Here is a 23897-nt window from a genome sequence, read left to right on the forward strand (position 1 = left end):
CGAAAAAGTTGAACTCATCATGGTTTGATTGTGTACGCCAGAAGAAGAACAGAACACAAAAAAGAATTCTTAGGAGGTCACCCATCCTAGTACTACTCTCGCCCAAGCACGCTTAACTGCGGAGTTCTAATAGGATCCGGTGCATTAGTGCTGGTATGATCGCACCTGTCAAGTGCAGCGCGATCAATGCCTATATGGGTTTGCAAGTGGGCTTCAGTTTCAAATGGTTAATCACAAAATGGGTCTTGAGATACCAGATGGACTTACAAGGTAAGACGATTTTTGTAAAATGCATTAAAAATAGGTAGAAATTGAATTTTTGTGTAATTTTTTTTGTGGGATCTTGTTTTAGTGTATATTTGATGGAGGAGTCCTCAGATTGAAGAGAATAGTGATAGATTTGGAGTTGCCAAAAATTATCGTGACTAAACTTCAAACGGTCATAACTTTTGATAGAGAAGTCGGATGGAGACGCGTTAAAAATGAAAGTTGTTCGAAACGTGGTAACGAATCTAGTTGCCAATTCCCGAAGGACAAGGACCCCCACAACTCGTAGTCACGAAAAAGTTGAACTCATCATGGTTTGATTGTGTACGCTAGAAGAAGAACAGAACACAAAAAAGAATTCTTAGGAGGTCACCCATCCTAGTACTACTCTCGCCCAAGCACGCTTAACTGCGGAGTTCTAATGGGATCCGGTGCATTAGTGCTGGTATGATCGCACCTGTCAAGTGCAGCGCGATCAATGCCTATATGGGTTTGCAAGTGGGCTTCAGTTTCAAATGGTTAAACACAAAATGGGTCTTGAAATACCAGATGGACTTACAAGGTAACACGATTTTTGTAAAATGCATTAAAAACAGGTAGAAATTGAATTTTTGTCTAATTTTTTTTGTGGGATCTTGTTTTAGTGTATATTTGATGGAGGAGTCCTTAGATTGAAGAGAATAGTGATATATTTGGAGTTGCCAAAAATTATCGTGACTAAACTTCAAACGGTCATAACTTTTGATAGAGAAGTCGGATGGAGACGCGTTAAAAATGAAAGTTGTTCGAAACGTGGTAACGAATCTAGTTGCCAATTCCTTCGAAGAAGTGCAACACGAGGACTTCCCAGGAAGTCACCCATCCTAGTACTACTCTCGCCCAAGAACGCTTCACTGCGGAGTTCTGATGGGATCCGGTGCATTAGTGCTGGTATGATCGCACCTGTCAAGTGCAGCGCGATCAATGCCTATATGGGTTTGCAGGTGGGCTTCAGTTTGAAATGGTTAAACACAAAATGGGTCTTGAGATACCAGATGGACTTACAAGGTAAGACGATTTTTGTAAAATGCATTAAAAATAGGTAGAAATTGAATTTTTGTGTAATTTTTTTTGTGGGATCTTGTTTTAGTGTATATTTGATGGAGGAGTCCTCAGATTGAAGAGAATAGTGATAGATTTGGAGTTGCCAAAAATTATCGTGACTAAACTTCGAACGGTCATAACTTTTGATAGAGAAGTCGGATGGAGACGCGTTAAAAATGAAAGTTGTTCGAAACGTGGTAACGAATCTAGTTGCCAATTCCTTCGAAGAAGTGCAACACGAGGACTTCCCAGGAAGTCACCCATCCTAGTACTACTCTCGCCCAAGCACGCTTCACTGCGGAGTTCTGATGGGATCCGGTGCATTAGTGCTGGTATGATCGCACCTGTCAAGTGCAGCGCGATCAATGCCTATATGGGTTTGCAAGTGGGCTTCAGTTTCAAATGGTTAAACACAAAATGGGTCTTGAGATACCAGATGGACTTACAAGGTAAGCCGATTTTTGTAAAATGCATTAAAAATAGGTAGAAATTGAATTTTTGTGTAATTTTTTTTGTGGGATCTTGTTTTAGTGTATATTTGATGGAGGAGTCCTCAGATTGAAGAGAATAGTGATAGATTTGGAGTTGCCAAAAATTATCGTGACTAAACTTCAAACGGTCATAACTTTTGATAGAGAAGTCGGATGGAGACGCGTTAAAAATGAAAGTTGTTCGAAACGTGGTAACGAATCTAGTTGCCAATTCCTTCGAAGAAGTGCAACACGAGGACTTCCCAGGAAGTCACCCATCCTAGTACTACTCTCGCCCAAGCACGCTTCACTGCGGAGTTCTGATGGGATCCGGTGCATTAGTGCTGGTATGATCGCACCTGTCAAGTGCAGCGCGATCAATGCCTATACGGGTTTGCAAGTGGGCTTCAGTTTCAAATGGTTAAACACAAAATGGGTCTAGAGATACAAGATGGACGAACAAGGTAAGACGATTTTTGTAAAATGCATTAAAAATAGGTAGAAATTGAATTTTTCTCTAATTTTTTTTGTGGGATCTTGTTTTAGTGTATATTTGATGGAGGAGTTCTCAGATTGAAGAGAATAGTGATAGATTTGGAGTTGCCAAAAATTATCGTGACTAAACTTCAAACGGTCATAACTTTTGATAGAGAAGTTGGATGGAGAAGCGTTAAAAATGAAAGTTGTTCGAAACGTGGTAACGAATCTAGTTGCCAATTCCCGAAGGACAAGGACCCCCACAACTCGTAGTCACGAAAAAGTTGAACTCATCATGGTTTGATTGTGTACGCCAGAAGAAGAACAGAACACAAAAAAGAAGTGCAACACGAGGACCTCCCAGGAGGTCACCCATCCTAGTACTACTCTCGCCCAAGCATGCTTAACTGCGGAGTTCTAATGGGATCCGGTGCATTAGTGCTGGTATGATCGCACCTGTCAAGTGCAGCGCGATCAATGCCTATATGGGTTTGCAAGTGGGCTTCAGTTTCAAATGGTTAAACACAAAATGGGTCTTGAGATACCAGATGGACTTACAAGGTAAGACGATTTTTGTAAAATGCATTAAAAATAGGTAGAAATTGAATTTTTGTCTAATTTTTTTTGTGGGATCTTGTTTTAGTGTATATTTGATGGAGGAGTCCTCAGATTGAAGAGAATAGTGATAGATTTGGAGTTGCCAAAAATTATCGTGACTAAACTTCAAACGGTCATAACTTTTGATAGAGAAGTCGGATGGAGACGCGTTAAAAATGAAAGTTGTTCGAAACGTGGTAACGAATCTAGTTGCCAATTCCTTCGAAGAAGTGCACCACGAGGACTTCCCAGGAAGTCACCCATCCTAGTACTACTCTCGCCCAAGCACGCTTCACTGCGGAGTTTTGATGGAATCCGGTGCATTAGTGCTGGTATGATCGCACCTGTCAAGTGCAGCGCGATCAATGCCTATACGGGTTTGCAAGTGGGCTTCAGTTTCAAATGGTTAAACACAAAATGGGTCTAGAGATACAAGATGGACGAACAAGGTAAGACGATTTTTGTAAAATGCATTAAAAATAGGTAGAATTTGAATTTTTGTCTAATTTTTTTTGTGGGATCTTGTTTTAGTGTATATTTGATGGAGGAGTTCTCAGATTGAAGAGAATAGTGATAGATTTGGAGTTGCCAAAAATTATCGTGACTAAACTTCAAACGGTCATAACTTTTGATAGAGAAGTCGGATGGAGACGCGTTAAAAATGAAAGTTGTTCGAAACGTGGTTACGAATCTAGTTGCCAATTCCCGAAGGACAAGGACCCCCACAACTCGTAGTCACGAAAAAGTTGAACTCATCATGGTTTGATTGTGTACGCCAGAAGAAGAACAGAACACAAAAAAGAATTCTTAGGAGGTCACCCATCCTAGTACTACTCTCGCCCAAGCACGCTTAACTGCGGAGTTCTAATGGGATCCGGTGCATTAGTGCTGGTATGATCGCACCTGTCAAGTGCAGCGCGATCAATGCCTATATGGGTTTGCAAGTGGGCTTCAGTTTCAAATGGTTAAACACAAAATGGGTCTTGAGATACCAGATGGACTTACAAGGTAAGACGATTTTTGTAAAATGCATTAAAAATAGGTAGAAATTGAATTTTTGTCTAATTTTTTTTGTGGGATCTTGTTTTAGTGTATATTTGATGGAGGAGTCCTCAGATTGAAGAGAATAGTGATAGATTTGGAGTTGCCAAAAATTATCGTGACTAAACTTCAAACGGTTATAACTTTTGATAGAGAAGTCGGATGGAGACGCGTTAAAAATGAAAGTTGTTCGAAACGTGGTAACGAATCTAGTTGCCAATTCCCGAAGGACAAGGACCCCCACAACTCGCAGTCACGAAAAAGGTGAACTCATCATGGTTTGATTGTATAGGCCAGGAAGAAGAACAGAACACAAAAAAGAAGTGCAACACGAGGACTTCCCAGGGGGTCACCCATCCTAGTACTACTCTCTCCCAAGCACGCTTAACTGCGGAGTTCTGATGGGACGCGTTAAAAATGAAAGTTGTTCGAAACGTGGTAACTAATCTAGTTGCCAATTCCCGAAGGACAAGGACCCCCACAACTCGCAGTCACGATAAAGGTGAACTCATCATGGTTTGATTGTATAGGCCAGGAAGAAGAACAGAACACAAAAAAGAAGTGCAACACGAAGACTTCCCAGGGGGTCACCCATCCTAGTACTACTCTCGCCCAAGCACGCTTAACTGCGGAGTTCTGATGGGACGCGTTAAAAATGAAAGTTGTTCGAAACGTGGTAACGAATCTAGTTGCCAATTCCCGAAGGACAAGGACCCCCACAACTCACAGTCACGAAAAAGGTGAACTCATCATGGTTTGATTGTATAGGCCAGGAAGAAAAACAGAACACAAAAAATAAGTGCAACACGAGGACTTCCCAGGAGGTCACCCATCCTAGTACTACTCTCGCCCAAGCACGCTTCACTGCGGAGTTCTGATGGGATCCGGTGCATTAGTGCTGGTATGATCGCACCTGTCAAGTGCAGCGCGATCAATGCCTATATGGGTTTGCAAGTGGGCTTCAGTTTCAAATGGCTAAACACAAAATGGGTCTTGAGATACAAGATGGACGAACAAGGTAAGACGATTTTTGTAAAATGCATTAAAAATAGGTAGAAATTGAATTTTTGTCTAATTTTTTTTGTGGGATCTTGTTTTAGTGTATATTTGATGGAGGAGTTCTCAGATTGAAGAGAATAGTGATAGATTTGGAGTTTCCAAAAATTATCGTGACTAAACTTCAAACGGTCATAACTTTTGATAGACAAGTCGGATGGAGACGCGTTAAAAATGAAAGTTGTTCGAAACGTGGTAAAGAATCTAGTTGCCAATTCCCGAAGGACAAGGACCCCCACAACTCGCAGTCACGAAAAAGGTGAACTCATCATGGTTTGATTGTATACGCCAGGAAGAAGAACAGAACACAAAAAAGAAGTGCAACACGAGGACTTCCCAGGACGTCACCCATCCTAGTACTACTCTCGCTCGAGCACGCTTCACTGCGGAGTTCTGATGGGATCCGATGCATTAGTGCTGGTATGATCGCACCTGTCAAGTGCAGCGCGATCAATGCCTATATGGGTTTGCAAGTGGGCTTCAGTTTCAAATGGTTAAACACAAAATGGGTCTTGAGATACCAGATGGACTTACAAGGTAAGACGATTTTTGTAAAATGCATTTAAAATAGGTAGAAATTGAATTTTTGTCTAATTTTTTTTGTGGGGTCTTGTTTTAGTGTATATTTGATGGAGGAGTCCTCAGATTGAAGAGAATAGTGATAGATTTGGAGTTGCCAAAAATTATCGTGACTAAACTTCAAACGGTCATAACTTTTGATAGAGAAGTCGGATGGAGACGCGTTAAAAATGAAAGTTGTTCGAAACGTGGTAACGAATCTAGTTGCCAATTCCTTTGAAGAAGTGCAACACGAGGATTTCCCAGGAGGTCACCCATCCTAGTACTACTCTCGCCCAAGCACGCTTCACTGCGAAGTTCTGATGGGATCCGGTGCATTAGTGCTGGTATGATCGCACCTGTCAAGTGCAGCGCGATCAATGCCTATATGGGTTTGCAAGTGGGCTTCAGTTTCAAATGGTTAAACACAAAATGGGTCTTGAGATACAAGATGGACGAACAAGGTAAGACGATTTCTGTAAAATGCATTAAAAATAGGTAGAAATTGAATTTTTGTCTAATTTTTTTTGTGGGATCTTGTTTTAGTGTATATTTGATGGAGGAGTCCTCAGATTGAAGAGAATAGTGATAGATTTGGAGTTGCCAAAAATTATCGTGACTAAACTTCAAACGGTCATAACTTTTGATAGAGAAATCGGATGGAGACGCGTTAAAAATGAAAGTTGTTCGAAACGTGGTAACGAATCTAGTTGCCAATTCCCGAAGGACAAGGACCCCCACAACTCGCAGTCATGAAAAAGGTGAACTCATCATGGTTTGATTGTATACGCCAGGAAGAAGAACAGAACACAAAAAAGAAGTGCAACACGAGGACTTCCCAGGAGGTAACCCATCCTAGTACTACTCTCGCTCAAGCACGCTTGACTGCGGAGTTCTGATGGGATCTGGTGCATTAGTGCTGGTATGATCGCACCTGTCAAGTGCAGCGCGATCAATGCCTATATGGGTTTGCAAGTGGGCTTCAGTTTCAAATGGTTAAACACAAAATGGGTCTTGAGATACCAGATGGACTTACAAGGTAAGACGATTTTTGTAAAATGCATTAAAAATAGGTAGAAATTGAATTTTTGTCTAATTTTTTTTGTGGGATCTTGTTTTAGTGTATATTTGATGGAGGAGTCCTCAGATTGAAGAGAATAGTGATAGATTTGGAGTTGCCAAAAATTATCGTGACTAAACTTCAAACGGTTATAACTTTTGATAGAGAAGTCGGATGGAGACGCGTTAAAAATGAAAGTTGTTCGAAACGTGGTAAAGAATCTAGTTGCCAATTCCCGAAGGACAAGGACCCCCACAACTCGCAGTCACGAAAAAGGTGAACTCATCATGGTTTGATTGTATACGCCAGGAAGAAGAACAGAACACAAAAAAGAAGTGCAACACGAGGACTTCCCAGGAGGTAACCCATCCTAGTACTACTCTCGCTCAAGCACGCTTGACTGCGGAGTTCTGATGGGATCTGGTGCATTAGTGCTGGTATGATCGCACCTGTCAAGTGCAGCGCGATCAATGCCTATATGGGTTTGCAAGTGGGCTTCAGTTTCAAATGGTTAAACACAAAATGGGTCTTGAGATACCAGATGGACTTACAAGGTAAGACGATTTTTGTAAAATGCATTAAAAATAGGTAGAAATTGAATTTTGTCTAATTTTTTTTGTGGGATCTTGTTTTAGTGTATATTTGATGGAGGAGTCCTCAGATTGAAGAGAATAGTGATAGATTTGGAGTTGCCAAAAATTATCGTGACTAAACTTCAAACGGTCATAACTTTTGATAGAGAAGTTGGATGGAGACGCGTTAAAAATGAAAGTTGTTCGAAACGTGGTAACGAATCTAGTTGCCAATTCTCGAAGGACAAGGACCCCAGAACTCGCAGTCACGAAAAAGGTGAACTCATCATGGTTTGATTGTATAGGCCAGGAAGAAGAACAGAACACAAAAATGAAGTGCAACACGAGGACTTCCCAGGAGGTCACCCATCCTAGTACTACTAGCGCCCCAGCCCGCTTTACTGCGGAGTTCTGATGGGATCCGGTGCATTAGTGCTGGTATGATCGCACCTGTCAAGTGCAGCGCGATCAATGCCTATATGGGTTTGCAAGTGGGATTCAGTTTCAAATGGTTATACACAAAATGGGTCTTGAGATACAAGATGGACGAACAAGGTAAGACGATTTTTGTAAAATGCATTAAAAATAGGTAGAAATTGAATTTTTGTCTAATTTTTTTTGTGGGATCTTGTTTTAGTGTATATTTGATGGAGGAGTCCTCAGATTGAAGAGAATAGTGATAGATTTGGAGTTGCCAAAATTATCGTGACTAAACTTCAAACGGTCATAACTTTTGATAGAGAAGTTGGATGGAGACGCGTTAAAAATGAAAGTTGTTCGAAACGTAGTAACGAATCTATTTGCCAATTCCGGAAGGACAAGGACCCCAGAACTCGCAGTCACGAAAAAGGTGAACTCATCATGGTTTGATTGTATAGGCCAGGAAGAAGAACAGAACACAAAAATGAAGTGCAACACGAGGACTTCCCAGGAGGTCACCCATCTTAGTACTACTAGCGCCCAAGCACCCATAACTGCGGAGTTCTGATGGGATCCGGTGCATTAGTGCTGGTATGATCGCACCTGTCAAGTGCAGCGCGATCAATGCCTATATGTGTTTGCAAGTGGGATTCAGTTTCAAATGGTTAAACACAAAATGGGTCTTGAGATACAAGAAGGACGAACAAGGTAAGACGATTTCTGTAAAATGCATTAAAAATAGGTAGAAATTGATTTTTTGTCTAATTTTTTTTGTGGGATCTTGTTTTAGTGTATATTTGATGGAGGAGTCCTCAGATTGAAGAGAATAGTGATAGATTTGGAGTTGCCAAAAATTATCGTGACTAAACTTCAAACGGTCATAACTTTTGATAGAGAAGTCGGATGGAGACGCGTTAAAAATGAAAGTTGTTCGAAACGTGGTAACGAATCTAGTTGCCATTTCCCGAAGGACAAGGACCCCCACAACTCGCAGTCACGAAAAAGGTGAACTCATCATGGTTTGATTGTATAGGCCAAGAAGAAGAACAGAACACAAAAATGAAGTGCAACACGAGGACTTCTCAGGAGGTCACCCATCCTAGTACTACTCTCGCCGTAGCACACTTAACTGCGGAGTTCTGATGGGATTCGGTGCATTAGTGCTGGTATGATCGCACCTGTCAAGTGCAGCGCGATCAATGCCTATATGGGTTTGCAAGTGGGATTCAGTTTCAAATGGTTAAACACAAAATGGGTCTTGAGATACAAGATGGACGAACAAGGTAAGACGAATTTTGTAAAATGCATTAAAAATAGGTAGAAATTGAATTTTTGTCTAATTTTTTTTGTGGGATCTTGTTTTAGTGTATATTTGATGGAGGAGTCCTCAGATTGAAGAGAATAGTGATAGATTTGGAGTTGCCAAAAATTATCGTGACTAAATTTCAAACGATCATAACTTTTGATAGAGAAGTCGGATGGAGACGCGTTCAAAATGAAAGTTGTTCGAAACGTGGTAACGAATCTAGTTGCCAATTCCCAAAGGACAAGAACCCCCCCAACTCGCAGTAACGAAAAAGGTGAACTCAACATGGTTTGAGTGTGTAGGCCAGGAAGAAGAACAGAACACAAAAAAGAAGTGCAACACGAGGACTTCACAGGAGGTCACCCATCCTAGTACTACTCTCGCTCAAGCACGCTTCACTGCGGCGTTCTGATGGGATCCGATGCATTAGTGCTGGTATAATCGCACCTGTCAAGTGTAGCGCGATCAATGCCTATATGGGTTTGCAAGTGGGCTTCAGTTTCAAATGGCTAAACACAAAATGGGTCTTGAGATATACAAGATGGACGAACAAGGTAAGACGATTTTTGTAAAATGCATTAAAAATAGGTAGAAATTGAATTTTTGTCTAATTTTTTTTGTGGGGTCTTGTTTTAGTGTATATTTGATGGAGGAGTCCTCAGATTGAAGAGAATAGTGATAGATTTGGAGTTGCCAAAAATTATCGTGACTAAACTTCAAACGGTCATAACTTTTGATAGAGAAGTCGGATGGAGACGCGTTAAAAATGAAAGTTGTTCGAAACGTGGTAACGAATCTAGTTGCCAATTCCCGAAGGACAAGGACCCCCACAACTCGCAGTCACGAAAAAGGTGAACTCATCATGGTTTGATTGTAAAGGCCAGGAAGAAGAACAGAACACAAAAATGAAGTGCAACACGAGGACTTCCCAGGAGGTCAGCCATCCTAGTACTACTAGCGCCCAAACACGCTTACCTCCGAAGTTCTGATGGGATCCGGTGCATTAGTGCTGGTATGATCGCACCTGTCAAGTGCAGCGCGATCAATGCCTATATGCGTTTGCAAGTGGGCTTCAGTTTCAAATGGTTAAACACAAAATGGGTCTTGAGATACAAGATGGACGAACAAGGTAAGACGATTTTTGTAAAATGCATTAAAAATAGGTAGAAGTTGAATTTTTGTCGAATTTTTTTTGTGGGATCTTGTTTTAGTGTATATTTGATGGAGGAGTCCTCAGATTGAAGAGAATAGTGATAGATTTGGAGTTGCCAAAAATTATCGTGACTAAACTTCAAACGGTCATAACTTTTGATAGAGAAGTCGGATGGAGACGCGTTAAAAATGAAAGTTGTTCGAAACGTGGTAACGAATCTAGTTGCCAATTCCCAAAGGACAAGGACCCCCACAACTCGAAGTCACGAAAAAGGTGAACTCATCATGGTTTGATTGTATAGGCCAGCAAGAAGAACAGAACACAAAAAAGAAGTGCAACACGAGGACTTCTCAGGAGGTCACCCATCCTAGTACTATTCTCGCCATAGCACACTTAGCTACGGAGTTCTGATGGGATTCGGTGCATTAGTGCTGGTATGATCGCACCTGTCAAGTGCAGCGCGATCAATGCCTATATGGGTTTGCAAGTGGGATTCAGTTTCAAATGGTTAAACACAAAATGGGTCTTGAGATACAAGATGGACGAACAAGGTAAGACGATTTTTATAAAATGCATTAAAAATAGGTAGAAATTGAATTTTTGTCTAATTTTTTTTGTGGGATCTTGTTTTAGTGTATATTTGATGGAGGAGTCCTCAGATTGAAGAGAATAGTGATAGATATGGAGTTGCCAAAAATTATCGTGACTAAACTTCAAACGGTCATTTCTTTTGATAGAGAAGTTGGATGGAGACGCGTTAAAAATGAAAGTTGTTCGAAACGTGGTAACGAATCTAGTTGCCAATTCCCGAAGGACAAGGACCCCAGAACTCGCAGTCACGAAAAAGGTGAACTCATCATGGTTTGATTGTATAGGCCAGGAAGAAGAACAGAACACAAAAAAGAAGTGCAACACGAGGACTTCCCAGGAGGTCACCCATCCTAGTACTACTCTCGCCCAAGCACGCTTAGCTGCGGAGTTCTGATGGGATCCGGTGCATTAGTGCTGGTATGATCGCACCTGTCAATTGCAGCGTGATCAATGCCTATATGGGTTTGCAAGTGGGCTTCAGTTTCAAATGGTTAAACACAAAATGGGTCTTGAGATATACAAGATGGACGAACACGGTAAGACGATTTTTGTAAAATGCATTAAAAATAGGTAGAAATTGAATTTTTGTCGAATTTTTTTTGTGGGATCTTGTTTTAGTGTATATTTGATGGAGGAGTCCTCAGATTGAAGAGAATAGTGATAGATTTGGAGTTGCCAAAAATTATCGTGACTAAACTTCAAACGGTCATAACTTTTGATAGAGAAGTCGGATGGAGACGCGTTAAAAATGAAAGTTGTTCGAAATGTGGTAACGAATGTAGTTGCCAATTCCCGAAGGACAAGGACCCCCACAACTCGCAGTCACGAAAAAGGTGAACTCATCATGGTTTGATTGTATAGGCCAGGAAGAAGAACAGAACACAAAAATGAAGTGGAACACGAGGACTTCCCAGGAGGTCACCCATCCTAGTACTACTCTCGCCCAAGCACGCTTACCTACGGAGTTCTGATGGAATCCGGTGCATTAGTGCTGGTATGATCGCACCTGTCAAGTGCAGCGCGATCAATGCCTATATGGGTTTGCAAGTGGGCTTCAGTTTCAAATGGTTAAACACAAAATGGGTCTTGAGATACCAGATGGACTTACAAGGTAAGACGATTTTTGTAAAATGCATTAAAAATAGGTAGAAATTGAATTTTTGTGTAATTTTTTTTGTGGGATCTTGTTTTAGTGTATATTTGATGGAGGAGTCCTCAGATTGAAGAGAATAGTGGTAGATATGGAGTTGCCAAAAATTATCGTGACTAAACTTCAAACGGTCATTTCTTTTGATAGAGAGGTTGGATGGAGACGCGTTAAAAATGAAAGTTGTTCGAAACGTGGTAACGAATCTAGTTGCCAATTCCCGAAGGACAAGGACCCCAGAACTCGCAGTCACGAAAAAGGTGAACTCATCATGGTTTGATTGTATAGGCCAGGAAGAAGAACAGAACACAAAAATGAAGTGCAACACGAGGACTTCCCAGGAGGTCACCCATCCTAGTACTACTAGCGCCCAAGCACCCTTAACTGCGGAGTTCTGATGGGATCCGGTGCATTAGTGCTGGTATGATCGCACATGTCAAGTGCAGCGCGATCAATGCCTATATGGGTTTGCAAGTGGGATTCAGTTTCAAATGGTTAAACACAAAATGGGTCTTGAGATACAAGATGGACGAACAAGGTAAGACGATTTTTTTAAAATGCATTAAAAATAGGTAGAAATTGAATTTTTGTCTAATTTTTTTTGTGGGATCTTGTTTTAGTGTATATTTGATGGAGGATTCCTCAGATTGAAGAGAATAGTGATAGATTTGGAGTTGCCAAAAATTATCGTGGCTAAACTTCAAACGGTCATAACTTTTGATAGAGAAGTTGGATGGAGACGCGTTAAAAATGAAAGTTGTTCGAAACGTGGTAACGAATCTAGTTGCCAATTCCCGAAGGACAAGGACCCCCACAACTCGAAGTCACGAAAAAGGTGAACTCATCATGGTTTGATTGTATAGGCCAGGAAGAAGAACAGAACACAAAAAAGAAGTGCAACACGAGGACTTCTCAGGAGGTCACCCATCCTAGTACTACTCTCGCCATAGCACACTTCACTGCGGAGTTCTGATGGGATTCGGTGCATTAGTGCTGGTATGATCGCACCTGTCAAGTGCAGCGCGATCAATGCCTATATGGGTTTGCAAGTGGGATTCAGTTTCGAATGGTTAAACACAAAATGGGTCTTGAGATACAAGATGGACGAACAAGGTAAGACGATTTTTGTAAAATGCATTAAAAATAGGTAGAAATTGAATTTTTGTCTAATTTTTTTTGTGGGATCTTGTTTTAGTGTATATTTGATGGAGGAGTCCTCAGATTGAAGAGAATAGTGATAGATTTGGAGTTGCCAAAAATTATCGTGACTAAACTTCATACGATCATAAGTTTTGATAGAGAAGTCGGATGGAGACGCGTTAAAAATGAAAGTTGTTCGAAACGTGGTAACGAATCTAGTTGCCAATTCCCGAAGGACAAGGACCCCCACAACTCGCAGTAACGAAAAAGGTGAACTCATCATGGTTTGAGTGTGTAGGCCAGGAAGAAGAACAGAACACAAAAAAGAAGTGCAACACGAGGACTTCACAGGAGGTCACCCATCCTAGTACTACTCTCGCTCGAGCACCCTTCACTGCGGCGTTCTGATGGGATCCGATGCACTAGTGCTGGTATAATCGCACCTGTCAAGTGTAGCGCGATCAATGCCTATATGGGTTTGCAAGTGGGCTTCAGTTTCAAATGGTTAAACAAAAAATGGGTCTTGATATACAAGATGGACGAACAATGTAAGACGATTTTTGTAAAATGCATTAAAAATAGGTAGAAATTGAATTTTTGTCTAATTTTTTTTTGTGGGATCTTGTTTTAGTGTATATTTGATGGAGGAGTCCTCAGATTGAAGAGAATAGTGATAGATTTGGAGTTCCCAAAAATTATCGTGACTAAACTTCAAACGGTCATAACTTTTGATAGAGAAGTCGGATGGAGACGCGTTAAAAATGAAAGTTGTTCGAAACGTGGTAACGAATCTAGTTGCCAATTCCCGAAGGACAAGGACCCCCACAACTCGCAGTCACGAAAAAGGTGAACTTAACATGGTTTGATTGTATAGCCCAGGAAGAAGAACAGAACACAAAAAAGAAGTGCAACACGAGGACTTTCCAGGAGGTCACCCATCCTAGTACTACTCTCGCCCAAGCACGCTTGACTGCGGAGTTCTGATGGGATCCGGTGCATTAGTGCTGGTATGATCGCACCTTTCAAGTGCAACGCGATCAATGCTTATATGGGTTTGCAAGTGGGCCTCAGTTTCAAATTGTTAAACACAAAATGGGTCTTGAGATACAAGATGGACGAACAAGGTAAGTCGATTTTTGTAAAATGCATTAAAAATAGGTAGAAATTGAATTTTTGTCTAATTTTTTTTGTGGGATCTTGTTTTAGTGTATATTTGATGGAGGAGTCCTCAGATTGAAGAGAATAGTGATAGATTTGGAGTTGCCAAAAATTATCGTGACTAAACTTCAAACGGTCATAACTTTTGATAGAGAAGTCGGATGGAGACGCGTTAAAAATGAAAGTTGTTCGAAACGTGGTAACGAATCTAGTTGCCAATTCCCGAAGGATAAGGACCCCCACAACTCGCAGTCACGAAAAAGGTGAACTCATCATGGTTTGATTGTATAGGCCAGGAAGAAGAACATAACACAAAAAAGAAGTGCAACACGAGGACTTCCCAGGAGGTCACCCATCCTAGTGCTACTCTCGCTCAACCACGCTTGACTGCGGAGTTCTGATGGGATCCGGTGCATTAGTGCTCGTATGATCGCACCTGTCAAGTGCAGCGCGATCAATGCCCATATGGGTTTGCAAGTGGGCTTCAGTTTCAAATGGTTAAACACAAAATGGGTCTTGAGATACTAGATGGACGAACAAGGTAAGACGATTTTTGTAAAATGCATTAAAAATAGGTAGAAATTGAATTTTTGTCTAATTTATTTTGTGGGATCTTGTTTTAGTGTATATTTGATGGAGGAGTCCTCAGATTGAAGAGAATAGTGATAGATTTGGAGTTGCCAAAAATTATCGTGACTAAACTTCAAACGGTCATAACTTTTGATAGAGAAGTCGGATGGAGACGCGTTAAAAATGAAAGTTGTTCGAAACGTGGTAACGAATCTAGTTGCCAATTCCCGAAGGACAAGGACCCCCACAACTCGCAGTCACGAAAAAGGTGAACTCATCATGGTTTGATTGTATAGGCCAGGAAGAAGAACAGAACACAAAAAAGAAGTGCAACACGAGGACTTCCCAGGAGGTCACCCATCCTAGTGCTACTCTCGCTCAAGCACGCTTGACTGCGGAGTTCTGATGGGATCCGGTGCATTAGTGCTCGTATGATCGCACCTGTCAAGTGCAGCGCGATCAATGCCCATATGGGTTTGCAAGTGGGCTTCAGTTTCAAATGGTTAAACACAAAATGGGTCTTGAGATACTAGATGGACGAACAAGGTAAGACGATTTTTGTAAAATGCATTAAAAATAGGTAGAAATTGAATTTTTGTCTAATTTATTTTGTGGGATCTTGTTTTAGTGTATATTTGATGGAGGAGTCCTCAGATTGAAGAGAATAGTGATAGATTTGGAGTTGCCAAAAATTATCGTGACTAAACTTCTAACGGTCATAACTTTTGATAGAGAAGTCGGATGGAGACGCGTTAAAAATGAAAGTTGTTCGAAACGTGGTAACGAATCTAGTTGCCAATTCCCGAAGGACAAGGACCCCCACAACTCGCAGTCACGAAAAGGAGAACTCATCATGGTTTGATTGTATAGGCCAGGAAGAAGAACAGAACACAAAAAAGATATGCAACACGAGGACTTCCCAGGAGGTCACCCATCCTAGTACTACTCTTGCCCAATCACGCTTGCCTGCGGAGTTCTGAGGGGATCCGGTGCATTAGTGCTGGTATGATCGCACCTGTCAAGTGCAGCGCGATCAATGCCTATATGGGTTTGCAAGTGGGCTTCAGTTTCAAATGGGCTTCAGTTTCAAATGGTTAAACACAAAATGGGTCTTGAGATACAAGATGGACGAACAAGGTAAGACGATTTTTGTAAAATGCATTAAAAATAGGTAGAAATTGAATTTTTGTTTAATTTTTTTTGTGGGATCTTGTTTTATTGTATATTTGATGGAGGAGTTCTCAGATTGAAGAGAATAGTGATAGATTTGGAGTTGCCAAAAATTATCGTGACTAACCGTCAAACGATCCTAACTTTTGATAGAGAAGTCGGATGGAGACGCGTTAAAAATGAAAGTTGTTCGAAACGTGGTAACGAATCTAGTTGCCAATTCCCGAAGGACAAGGACCCCCACAACTCGCAGTCACGAAAAGGTGAACTCATCATGGTTTGATTGTATAGGCCAGGAAGAAGAACAGAACACAAAAATGAAGTGGAACACGAGGACTTCCCAGGAGGTCACCCATCCTAGTACTACTCTCGCCCAAGCACGCTTGCCTGCGGAGTTCTGATGGGATCCGGTGCATTAGTGCTGGTATGATCGCACCTGTCAAGTGCAGCGCGATCAATGCCTATATGGGTTTGCAAGTGGGCTTCAGTTTCAAATGGTTAAACACAAAATGGGTCTTGAGATACAAGATGGACGAACAAGGTAAGTCGATTTTTGGAAAATGCATTAAAAATAGGTAGAAATTGAATTTTTGTCTAATTTTTTTTGTGGGATCTTGTTTTAGTGTATATTTGATGGAGGAGTCCTCAGATTGAAGAGAATAGTGATAGATTTGGAGTTCCCAAAAATTATCGTGACTAAACTTCAAACGGTCATAACTTTTGATAGAGAAGTCGGATGGAGACGCGTTAAAAATGAAAGTTGTTCGAAACGTGGTAACGAATCTAGTTGCCAATTCCCGGAGGACAAGGACCCCCACAACTCGCAGTCACGAAAAAGGTGAACTCATCATGGTTTGATTGTATAGGCCAGGAAGAAGAACAGAACACAAAAAAGTAGTGCAACACGAGGACTTCCCAGGAGGTCACCCATCCTAGTACTACTCTCGCCCAAGCGCGCTTGACTGCGGAGTTCTGGTGGGATCCGGTGCATTAGTGCTGGTATGATCGCACCTGTCAAGTGCAGCGCGATCAATGCCTATATGGGTTTGCAAGTGGGCTTCAGTTTCAAATGGTTAAACACAAAATGGGTCTTGAGATACAAGATGGACGAACAAGGTAAGACGATTTCTGTAAAATGCATTAAAAATAGGTAGAACTTGAATTTTTGTCTAATTTTTTTTGTGGGATCTTGTTTTAGTGTATATTGGATGGAGGAGTCCTCAGATTGAAGAGAATAGTGATAGATTTGGAGTTGCCAAAAATTATCGTGACTAAACTTCAAACGGTCAAAACTTTTGATAGAGAAGTCGGATGGAGACGCGTTAAAAATGAAAGTTGTTCGAAACGTGGCAACGAATCTAGTTGCCAATTCCCGGAGGACAAGGACCCCCACAACTCGCAGTCACGAAAAAGGTGAACTCATCATGGTTTGATTGTATAGGCCAGGAAGAAGAACACAACACAAAAAAGAAGTGCAACACGAGGACTTCCCAGGAGGTCACCCATCCTTGTACTACTCTCGCCCAAGCACTCTTCACTACGGAGTTCTGATGGGATCCGGTGCATTAGTGCTGGTATGATCGCACCTGTCAAGTGCAGCGCGATCAATGCCTATATGGGTTTGCAAGTGGGCTTCAGTTTCAAATGGTTAAACACAAAATGGGTCTTGAGATACAAGATGGACGAACAAGGTAAGACGATTTTTGTAAAATGCATTAAAAATAGGTAGAAATTGAATTTTTGTCTAATTTTTTTTGTGGGATCTTGTTTTAGTGTATATTTGACGGAGGAGTCCTCAGATTGAAGAGAATAGTGATAGATTTGGAGTTGTCAAAAATTATCGTGACTAAACTTCAAACGGTCATAACTTTTGATAGAGAAGTCGGATGAAGACGCGTTAAAAATGAAAGTTGTTCGAAACGTGGTAACGAATCTAGTTGCCAATTCCCGAAGGACAAGGACCCCCACAACTCGCAGTCACGAAAAAGGTGAACTCATCATGGTATGATTGTATAGGCCAGGAAGAAGAACAGAACACAAAAAAGTAGTGCAACACGAGGACTTCCCAGGAGGTCACCCATCCTAGTACTACTCTCGCCCAAGCGCGCTTGACTGCGGAGTTCTGGTGGGATCCGGTGCATTAGTGCTGGTATGATCGCACCTGTCAAGTGCAGCGCGATCAATGCCTATATGGGTTTGCAAGTGGGCTTCAGTTTCAAATGGTTAAACACAAAATGGGTCTTGAGATACAAGATGGACGAACAAGGTAAGACGATTTCTGTAAAATGCATTAAAAATAGGTAGAACTTGAATTTTTGTCTAATTTTTTTTGTGGGATCTTGTTTTAGTGTATATTGGATGGAGGAGTCCTCAGATTGAAGAGAATAGTGATAGATTTGGAGTTGCCAAAAATTATCGTGACTAAAACATCAAACGGTCATAACTTTTGATAGAAAAGTCGGATGGAGACGCGTTAAAAATGAAAGTTGTTCGAAACGTGGTAACGAATCTAGTTGCCAATTCCCGAAGGACAAGGACCCCCACAACTCGCAGTCACGAAAAAGGTGAACTCATCAATGTTTGATTGTATAGGCCAGGAAGAAGAACAGAACACAAAAAAGAAGTGCAACACGAGGACTTCCCAGGAGGTCACCCATCCTAGTACTACTCTCGCCCAAGCTCCCTTAACTGCGGAGTTCTGATGGGATCCGGTGCATTAGTGCTGGTATGATCGCACCTGTCAAGTGCAGCGCGATCAATGCCTATATGGGTTTGCAAGTGGGTTTCAGTTTCAAATGGTTAAACAGAAAATGGGTCTTGAGATATACAAGATGGACGAACAAGGTAAGACGATTTTTGTAAAATGCATAAAAAATATGTAGAAATTGAATTTTTGTCTAATTTTTTTTGTGGGATCTTGTTTTAGTGTATATTTGATGGAGGAGTCCTCAGATTGAAGAGAATAGTGATAGATTTGGAGTTGCCAAAAATTATCGTGACTAAAACCTCAAACGGTCATAACTTTTGATGGAGAAGTCGGATGAAGACGCGTTAAAAATGAAAGTTGTTCGAAACGTGGTAACGAATCTAGTTGCCAATTCCCGAAGGACAAGGACCCCCACAACTCGCAGTCACGAAAAAGGTGAACTCATCATGGTTTGATTGTATAGGCCAGGAAGAAGAACAGAACACAAAAAAGAAGTGCAACACGAGGACTTCCCAGGAGGTCACCCATCCTAGTACTACTCTCGCCCAAGCACGCTATACTGCGGAGTTCTGATGGGATCGGGTGCATTAGTGCTGGTTTGATCGCACCTGTCAAGTGCAGCGCGATCAATGCCTATATGGGTTTGCAAGTGGGCTTCAGTTTCAAATGGTTAAACACAAAATGGGTCTTGAGATACAAGATGGACGAACAAGGTAAGACGATTTCTGTAAAATGCATTAAAAATAGGTAGAACTTGAATTTTTGTCTAATTTTTTTTGTGGGATCTTGTTTTAGTGTATATTGGATGGAGGAGTCCTCAGATTGAAGAGAATAGTGATAGATTTGGAGTTGCCAAAAATTATCGTGACTAAACTTCAAACGGTCAAAACTTTTGATAGAGAAGTCGGATGGAGACGCGTTAAAAATGAAAGTTGTTCGAAACGTGGCAACGAATCTAGTTGCCAATTCCCGGAGGACAAGGACCCCCACAACTCGCAGTCACGAAAAAGGTGAACTCATCATGGTTTGATTGTATAGGCCAGGAAGAAGAACACAACACAAAAAAGAAGTGCAACACGAGGACTTCCCAGGAGGTCACCCATCCTAGTACTACTCTCGCCCAAGCACTCTTCACTACGGAGTTCTGATGGGATCCGGTGCATTAGTGCTGGTATGATCGCACCTGTCAAGTGCAGCGCGATCAATGCCTATATGGGTTTGCAAGTGGGCTTCAGTTTCAAATGGTTAAACACAAAATGGGTCTTGAGATACAAGATGGACGAACAAGGTAAGACGATTTTTGTAAAATGCATTAAAAATAGGTAGAAATTGAATTTTTGTCTAATTTTTTTTGTGGGATCTTGTTTTAGTGTATATTTGACGGAGGAGTCCTCAGATTGAAGAGAATAGTGATAGATTTGGAGTTGTCAAAAATTATCGTGACTAAACTTCAAACGGTCATAACTTTTGATAGAGAAGTCGGATGAAGACGCGTTAAAAATGAAAGTTGTTCGAAACGTGGTAACGAATCTAGTTGCCAATTCCCGAAGGACAAGGACCCCCACAACTCGCAGTCACGAAAAAGGTGAACTCATCATGGTATGATTGTATAGGCCAGGAAGAAGAACAGAACACAAAAAAGTAGTGCAACACGAGGACTTCCCAGGAGGTCACCCATCCTAGTACTACTCTCGCCCAAGCGCGCTTGACTGCGGAGTTCTGGTGGGATCCGGTGCATTAGTGCTGGTATGATCGCACCTGTCAAGTGCAGCGCGATCAATGCCTATATGGGTTTGCAAGTGGGCTTCAGTTTCAAATGGTTAAACACAAAATGGGTCTTGAGATACAAGATGGACGAACAAGGTAAGACGATTTCTGTAAAATGCATTAAAAATAGGTAGAACTTGAATTTTTGTCTAATTTTTTTTGTGGGATCTTGTTTTAGTGTATATTGGATGGAGGAGTCCTCAGATTGAAGAGAATAGTGATAGATTTGGAGTTGCCAAAAATTATCGTGACTAAAACATCAAACGGTCATAACTTTTGATAGAAAAGTCGGATGGAGACGCGTTAAAAATGAAAGTTGTTCGAAACGTGGTAACGAATCTAGTTGCCAATTCCCGAAGGACAAGGACCCCCACAACTCGCAGTCACGAAAAAGGTGAACTCATCAATGTTTGATTGTATAGGCCAGGAAGAAGAACAGAACACAAAAAAGAAGTGCAACACGAGGACTTCCCAGGAGGTCACCCATCCTAGTACTACTCTCGCCCAAGCTCCCTTAACTGCGGAGTTCTGATGGGATCCGGTGCATTAGTGCTGGTATGATCGCACCTGTCAAGTGCAGCGCGATCAATGCCTATATGGGTTTGCAAGTGGGTTTCAGTTTCAAATGGTTAAACAGAAAATGGGTCTTGAGATATACAAGATGGACGAACAAGGTAAGACGATTTTTGTAAAATGCATAAAAAATATGTAGAAATTGAATTTTTGTCTAATTTTTTTTGTGGGATCTTGTTTTAGTGTATATTTGATGGAGGAGTCCTCAGATTGAAGAGAATAGTGATAGATTTGGAGTTGCCAAAAATTATCGTGACTAAAACCTCAAACGGTCATAACTTTTGATGGAGAAGTCGGATGAAGACGCGTTAAAAATGAAAGTTGTTCGAAACGTGGTAACGAATCTAGTTGCCAATTCCCGAAGGACAAGGACCCCCACAACTCGCAGTCACGAAAAAGGTGAACTCATCATGGTTTGATTGTATAGGCCAGGAAGAAGAACAGAACACAAAAAAGAAGTGCAACACGAGGACTTCCCAGGAGGTCACCCATCCTAGTACTACTCTCGCCCAAGCACGCTATACTGCGGAGTTCTGATGGGATCGGGTGCATTAGTGCTGGTTTGATCGCACCTGTCAAGTGCAGCGCGATCAATGCCTATATGGGTTTGCAAGTGGGCTTCAGTTTCAAATGGTTAAACACAAAATGGGTCTTGAGATATACAAGATGGACGAACAAGGTAAGACGAATTTTGTAAAATGCATTAAAAATAGGTAGAAATTGAATTTTTGTCTAATTTTTTTTGTGGGATCTTGTTTTAGTGTATATTTGATGGAGGAGTCCTCAGATTGAAGAGAATAGTGATAGATTTGGAGTTGCCATAAATTATCGTGACTAAACTTGAAACGGTCATAACTTTTGATAGAGAAGTCGGATGGAGACGCGTTAAAAATGAAAGTTGTTCGAAAAATGGTAACGAATCTAGTTGCCAATTCCCGAAGGACAAGGACCCCCACAACTCGAAGTCACGAAAAAGGTGAACTCATCATGGTTTGATTGTATAGGCCAGGAAGAAGAACAGAACACAAAAAAGAAGTGCAACACGAGCACTTCCCAGGAGGTCACCCATCCTAGTACTACTCTCGCCCAAGCTCCCTTCACTGCGGAGTTCTGATGGGATCCGGTGCATTAGTGCTGGTATGATCGCACCTGTCAAGTGCAGCGCGATCAATGCCTATATGGGTTTGCAAGTGGGTTTCAGTTTCAAATGGTTAAACACAAAATGGGTCTTGAGATATACAAGATGGACGGACAAGGTAAGACGATTTTTGTAAAATGCATAAAAAATATGTAGAAATTCAATTTTTGTCTAATTTTTTTTGTGGGATCTTGTTTTAGTGTATATTTGATGGAGGAGTCCTCAGATTGAAGAGAATAGTGATAGATTTGGAGTTGCCAAAAATTATCGTGACTAAAACTTCAAACGGTCATAACTTTTGATGGAGAAGTCGGATGGAGACGCGTTAAAAATGAAAGTTGTTCGAAACGTGGTAACGAATCTAGTTGCCAATTCCCGAAGGACAATGACCCCCACAACTCGCAGTCACGAAAAAGGTGAACTCATCATGGTTTGGTTGTATAGGCCAGGAAGAAGAACAGAACACAAAAAAGAAGTGCAACACGAGGACTTCCCAGGAGGTCACCCATCCTAGTACTACTCTCGCCCAAGCACGCTATACTGCGGAGTTCTGATGGGATCCGTTGCATTAGTGCTGGTATGATCGCACCTGTCAAGTGCAACGCGATCAATGCCTATATGGGTTTGCAAGTGGGCTTCAGTTTCAAATGGTTAAACACAAAATGGGTCTTGAGATATACAAGATGGACGAACAAGGTAAGACGAATTTTGTAAAATGCATTAAAAATAGGTAGAAATTGAATTTTTGTCTAATTTTTTTTGTTGGATCTTGTTTTAGTGTATATTTGATGGAGGAGTCCTCAGATTGAAGAGAATAGTGATAGATTTGGAGTTGCCAAAAATTATCGTGACTAAACTTGAAACGGTCATAACTTTTGATAGAGAAGTCGGATGGAGACGCGTTAAAAATGAAAGTTGTTCGAAACGTGGTAACGAATCTAGTTGCCAATTCCCGAAGGACAAGGACCCCCACAACTCGCAGTCACGAAAAAGGTGAACTCATCATGGTTTGATTGTATAGGCCAGGAGGAAGAACAGAACACAAAAAAGAAGTGCAACACGAGCACTTCCCAGGAGGTCACCCATCCTAGTACTACTCTCGCCCAAGCTCCCTTCACTGCGGAGTTCTGATGGGATCCGGTGCATTAGTGCTGGTATGATCGCACCTGTCAAGTGCAGCGCGATCAATGCCTATATGGGTTTGCAAGTGGGTTTCAGTTTCAAATGGTTAAACACAAAATGGGTCTTGAGATATACAAGATGGACGGACAAGGTAAGACGATTTTTGTAAAATGCATAAAAAATATGTAGAAATTCAATTTTTGTCTAATTTTTTTTGTGGGATCTTGTTTTAGTGTATATTTGATGGAGGAGTCCTCAGATTGAAGAGAATAGTGATAGATTTGGAGTTGCCAAAAATTATCGTGACTAAAACTTCAAACGGTCATAACTTTTGATGGAGAAGTCGGATGGAGACGCGTTAAAAATGAAAGTTGTTCGAAACGTGGTAACGAATCTAGTTGCCAATTCCCGAAGGACAATGACCCCCACAACTCGCAGTCACGAAAAAGGTGAACTCATCATGGTTTGGTTGTATAGGCCAGGAAGAAGAACAGAACACAAAAAAGAAGTGCAACACGAGGACTTCCCAGGAGGTCACCCATCCTAGTACTACTCTCGCCCAAGCACGCTATACTGCGGAGTTCTGATGGGATCCGTTGCATTAGTGCTGGTATGATCGCACCTGTCAAGTGCAACGCGATCAATGCCTATATGGGTTTGCAAGTGGGCTTCAGTTTCAAATGGTTAAACACAAAATGGGTCTTGAGATATACAAGATGGACGAACAAGGTAAGACGAATTTTGTAAAATGCAT

General features: G+C 41.3%; 24 non-coding genes and 18 pseudogenes across 24 annotated transcripts; all 42 read right to left on the reverse strand.

Annotated features, from left to right (window-relative positions):
- Window positions 1–48: 48 nt before the first annotated feature.
- On the reverse strand, window positions 49–167 carry LOC150026688 (5S ribosomal RNA; annotated as a pseudogene).
- A 440-nt stretch (window positions 168–607) lies between these two features.
- Window positions 608–726, reverse strand: LOC150026689 (5S ribosomal RNA; annotated as a pseudogene).
- Window positions 727–1092: 366 nt separating this feature from the next.
- On the reverse strand, window positions 1093–1211 carry LOC150026690 (5S ribosomal RNA). Its single transcript, XR_016522197.1, has one exon. It is a non-coding gene; the product is annotated as a 5S ribosomal RNA (ribosomal RNA).
- Window positions 1212–1577: 366 nt separating this feature from the next.
- Window positions 1578–1696, reverse strand: LOC150026691 (5S ribosomal RNA). Its single transcript, XR_016522009.1, has one exon. It is a non-coding gene; the product is annotated as a 5S ribosomal RNA (ribosomal RNA).
- Window positions 1697–2062: 366 nt separating this feature from the next.
- LOC150026692 (5S ribosomal RNA) lies at window positions 2063–2181 on the reverse strand. The gene has a single exon (XR_016522010.1). It is a non-coding gene; the product is annotated as a 5S ribosomal RNA (ribosomal RNA).
- A 455-nt stretch (window positions 2182–2636) lies between these two features.
- Window positions 2637–2755, reverse strand: LOC150026693 (5S ribosomal RNA). The gene has a single exon (XR_016522080.1). It is a non-coding gene; the product is annotated as a 5S ribosomal RNA (ribosomal RNA).
- Window positions 2756–3121: 366 nt separating this feature from the next.
- Window positions 3122–3240, reverse strand: LOC150026694 (5S ribosomal RNA). Its single transcript, XR_016522247.1, has one exon. It is a non-coding gene; the product is annotated as a 5S ribosomal RNA (ribosomal RNA).
- Window positions 3241–3680: 440 nt separating this feature from the next.
- Window positions 3681–3799, reverse strand: LOC150026695 (5S ribosomal RNA; annotated as a pseudogene).
- A 932-nt stretch (window positions 3800–4731) lies between these two features.
- LOC150026696 (5S ribosomal RNA) lies at window positions 4732–4850 on the reverse strand. Its single transcript, XR_016522824.1, has one exon. It is a non-coding gene; the product is annotated as a 5S ribosomal RNA (ribosomal RNA).
- A 456-nt stretch (window positions 4851–5306) lies between these two features.
- Window positions 5307–5425, reverse strand: LOC150026697 (5S ribosomal RNA; annotated as a pseudogene).
- Window positions 5426–5791: 366 nt separating this feature from the next.
- LOC150026698 (5S ribosomal RNA) lies at window positions 5792–5910 on the reverse strand. Its single transcript, XR_016522017.1, has one exon. It is a non-coding gene; the product is annotated as a 5S ribosomal RNA (ribosomal RNA).
- Window positions 5911–6366: 456 nt separating this feature from the next.
- On the reverse strand, window positions 6367–6485 carry LOC150026699 (5S ribosomal RNA). Its single transcript, XR_016522244.1, has one exon. It is a non-coding gene; the product is annotated as a 5S ribosomal RNA (ribosomal RNA).
- Window positions 6486–6941: 456 nt separating this feature from the next.
- LOC150026700 (5S ribosomal RNA) lies at window positions 6942–7060 on the reverse strand. The gene has a single exon (XR_016522245.1). It is a non-coding gene; the product is annotated as a 5S ribosomal RNA (ribosomal RNA).
- A 454-nt stretch (window positions 7061–7514) lies between these two features.
- Window positions 7515–7633, reverse strand: LOC150026701 (5S ribosomal RNA; annotated as a pseudogene).
- A 454-nt stretch (window positions 7634–8087) lies between these two features.
- On the reverse strand, window positions 8088–8206 carry LOC150026702 (5S ribosomal RNA; annotated as a pseudogene).
- Window positions 8207–8662: 456 nt separating this feature from the next.
- Window positions 8663–8781, reverse strand: LOC150026703 (5S ribosomal RNA; annotated as a pseudogene).
- Window positions 8782–9237: 456 nt separating this feature from the next.
- On the reverse strand, window positions 9238–9356 carry LOC150026704 (5S ribosomal RNA; annotated as a pseudogene).
- A 458-nt stretch (window positions 9357–9814) lies between these two features.
- Window positions 9815–9933, reverse strand: LOC150026705 (5S ribosomal RNA; annotated as a pseudogene).
- Window positions 9934–10389: 456 nt separating this feature from the next.
- Window positions 10390–10508, reverse strand: LOC150026706 (5S ribosomal RNA; annotated as a pseudogene).
- Window positions 10509–10963: 455 nt separating this feature from the next.
- LOC150026707 (5S ribosomal RNA) lies at window positions 10964–11082 on the reverse strand. The gene has a single exon (XR_016522566.1). It is a non-coding gene; the product is annotated as a 5S ribosomal RNA (ribosomal RNA).
- Window positions 11083–11540: 458 nt separating this feature from the next.
- On the reverse strand, window positions 11541–11659 carry LOC150026708 (5S ribosomal RNA; annotated as a pseudogene).
- Window positions 11660–12114: 455 nt separating this feature from the next.
- Window positions 12115–12233, reverse strand: LOC150026709 (5S ribosomal RNA). Its single transcript, XR_016522174.1, has one exon. It is a non-coding gene; the product is annotated as a 5S ribosomal RNA (ribosomal RNA).
- A 456-nt stretch (window positions 12234–12689) lies between these two features.
- LOC150026710 (5S ribosomal RNA) lies at window positions 12690–12808 on the reverse strand (annotated as a pseudogene).
- A 456-nt stretch (window positions 12809–13264) lies between these two features.
- Window positions 13265–13383, reverse strand: LOC150026711 (5S ribosomal RNA; annotated as a pseudogene).
- Window positions 13384–13840: 457 nt separating this feature from the next.
- LOC150026712 (5S ribosomal RNA) lies at window positions 13841–13959 on the reverse strand. The gene has a single exon (XR_016522105.1). It is a non-coding gene; the product is annotated as a 5S ribosomal RNA (ribosomal RNA).
- Window positions 13960–14415: 456 nt separating this feature from the next.
- Window positions 14416–14534, reverse strand: LOC150026713 (5S ribosomal RNA; annotated as a pseudogene).
- Window positions 14535–14990: 456 nt separating this feature from the next.
- Window positions 14991–15109, reverse strand: LOC150026714 (5S ribosomal RNA; annotated as a pseudogene).
- Window positions 15110–15564: 455 nt separating this feature from the next.
- On the reverse strand, window positions 15565–15683 carry LOC150026715 (5S ribosomal RNA; annotated as a pseudogene).
- A 472-nt stretch (window positions 15684–16155) lies between these two features.
- On the reverse strand, window positions 16156–16274 carry LOC150026716 (5S ribosomal RNA). The gene has a single exon (XR_016522243.1). It is a non-coding gene; the product is annotated as a 5S ribosomal RNA (ribosomal RNA).
- A 456-nt stretch (window positions 16275–16730) lies between these two features.
- On the reverse strand, window positions 16731–16849 carry LOC150026717 (5S ribosomal RNA). Its single transcript, XR_016522255.1, has one exon. It is a non-coding gene; the product is annotated as a 5S ribosomal RNA (ribosomal RNA).
- Window positions 16850–17305: 456 nt separating this feature from the next.
- On the reverse strand, window positions 17306–17424 carry LOC150026718 (5S ribosomal RNA). The gene has a single exon (XR_016522050.1). It is a non-coding gene; the product is annotated as a 5S ribosomal RNA (ribosomal RNA).
- A 456-nt stretch (window positions 17425–17880) lies between these two features.
- On the reverse strand, window positions 17881–17999 carry LOC150026719 (5S ribosomal RNA). Its single transcript, XR_016522256.1, has one exon. It is a non-coding gene; the product is annotated as a 5S ribosomal RNA (ribosomal RNA).
- A 457-nt stretch (window positions 18000–18456) lies between these two features.
- Window positions 18457–18575, reverse strand: LOC150026720 (5S ribosomal RNA). The gene has a single exon (XR_016522005.1). It is a non-coding gene; the product is annotated as a 5S ribosomal RNA (ribosomal RNA).
- Window positions 18576–19034: 459 nt separating this feature from the next.
- LOC150026721 (5S ribosomal RNA) lies at window positions 19035–19153 on the reverse strand (annotated as a pseudogene).
- A 456-nt stretch (window positions 19154–19609) lies between these two features.
- Window positions 19610–19728, reverse strand: LOC150026722 (5S ribosomal RNA). Its single transcript, XR_016522585.1, has one exon. It is a non-coding gene; the product is annotated as a 5S ribosomal RNA (ribosomal RNA).
- Window positions 19729–20184: 456 nt separating this feature from the next.
- On the reverse strand, window positions 20185–20303 carry LOC150026723 (5S ribosomal RNA). The gene has a single exon (XR_016522258.1). It is a non-coding gene; the product is annotated as a 5S ribosomal RNA (ribosomal RNA).
- A 457-nt stretch (window positions 20304–20760) lies between these two features.
- LOC150026724 (5S ribosomal RNA) lies at window positions 20761–20879 on the reverse strand. The gene has a single exon (XR_016522006.1). It is a non-coding gene; the product is annotated as a 5S ribosomal RNA (ribosomal RNA).
- Window positions 20880–21338: 459 nt separating this feature from the next.
- Window positions 21339–21457, reverse strand: LOC150026725 (5S ribosomal RNA; annotated as a pseudogene).
- A 458-nt stretch (window positions 21458–21915) lies between these two features.
- Window positions 21916–22034, reverse strand: LOC150026726 (5S ribosomal RNA). Its single transcript, XR_016522155.1, has one exon. It is a non-coding gene; the product is annotated as a 5S ribosomal RNA (ribosomal RNA).
- Window positions 22035–22493: 459 nt separating this feature from the next.
- LOC150026727 (5S ribosomal RNA) lies at window positions 22494–22612 on the reverse strand. The gene has a single exon (XR_016522239.1). It is a non-coding gene; the product is annotated as a 5S ribosomal RNA (ribosomal RNA).
- Window positions 22613–23070: 458 nt separating this feature from the next.
- Window positions 23071–23189, reverse strand: LOC150026728 (5S ribosomal RNA). Its single transcript, XR_016522156.1, has one exon. It is a non-coding gene; the product is annotated as a 5S ribosomal RNA (ribosomal RNA).
- Window positions 23190–23648: 459 nt separating this feature from the next.
- LOC150026729 (5S ribosomal RNA) lies at window positions 23649–23767 on the reverse strand. The gene has a single exon (XR_016522240.1). It is a non-coding gene; the product is annotated as a 5S ribosomal RNA (ribosomal RNA).
- Between the last annotated feature and the right edge of the window lie 130 nt (window positions 23768–23897).

The sequence above is a fragment of the Phaseolus vulgaris genome, chromosome 6, assembly GCF_051622355.1.
Source record: "Phaseolus vulgaris cultivar YP4 chromosome 6, ASM5162235v1, whole genome shotgun sequence".
Classification (NCBI taxonomy): Eukaryota; Viridiplantae; Streptophyta; class Magnoliopsida; order Fabales; family Fabaceae; genus Phaseolus; species Phaseolus vulgaris.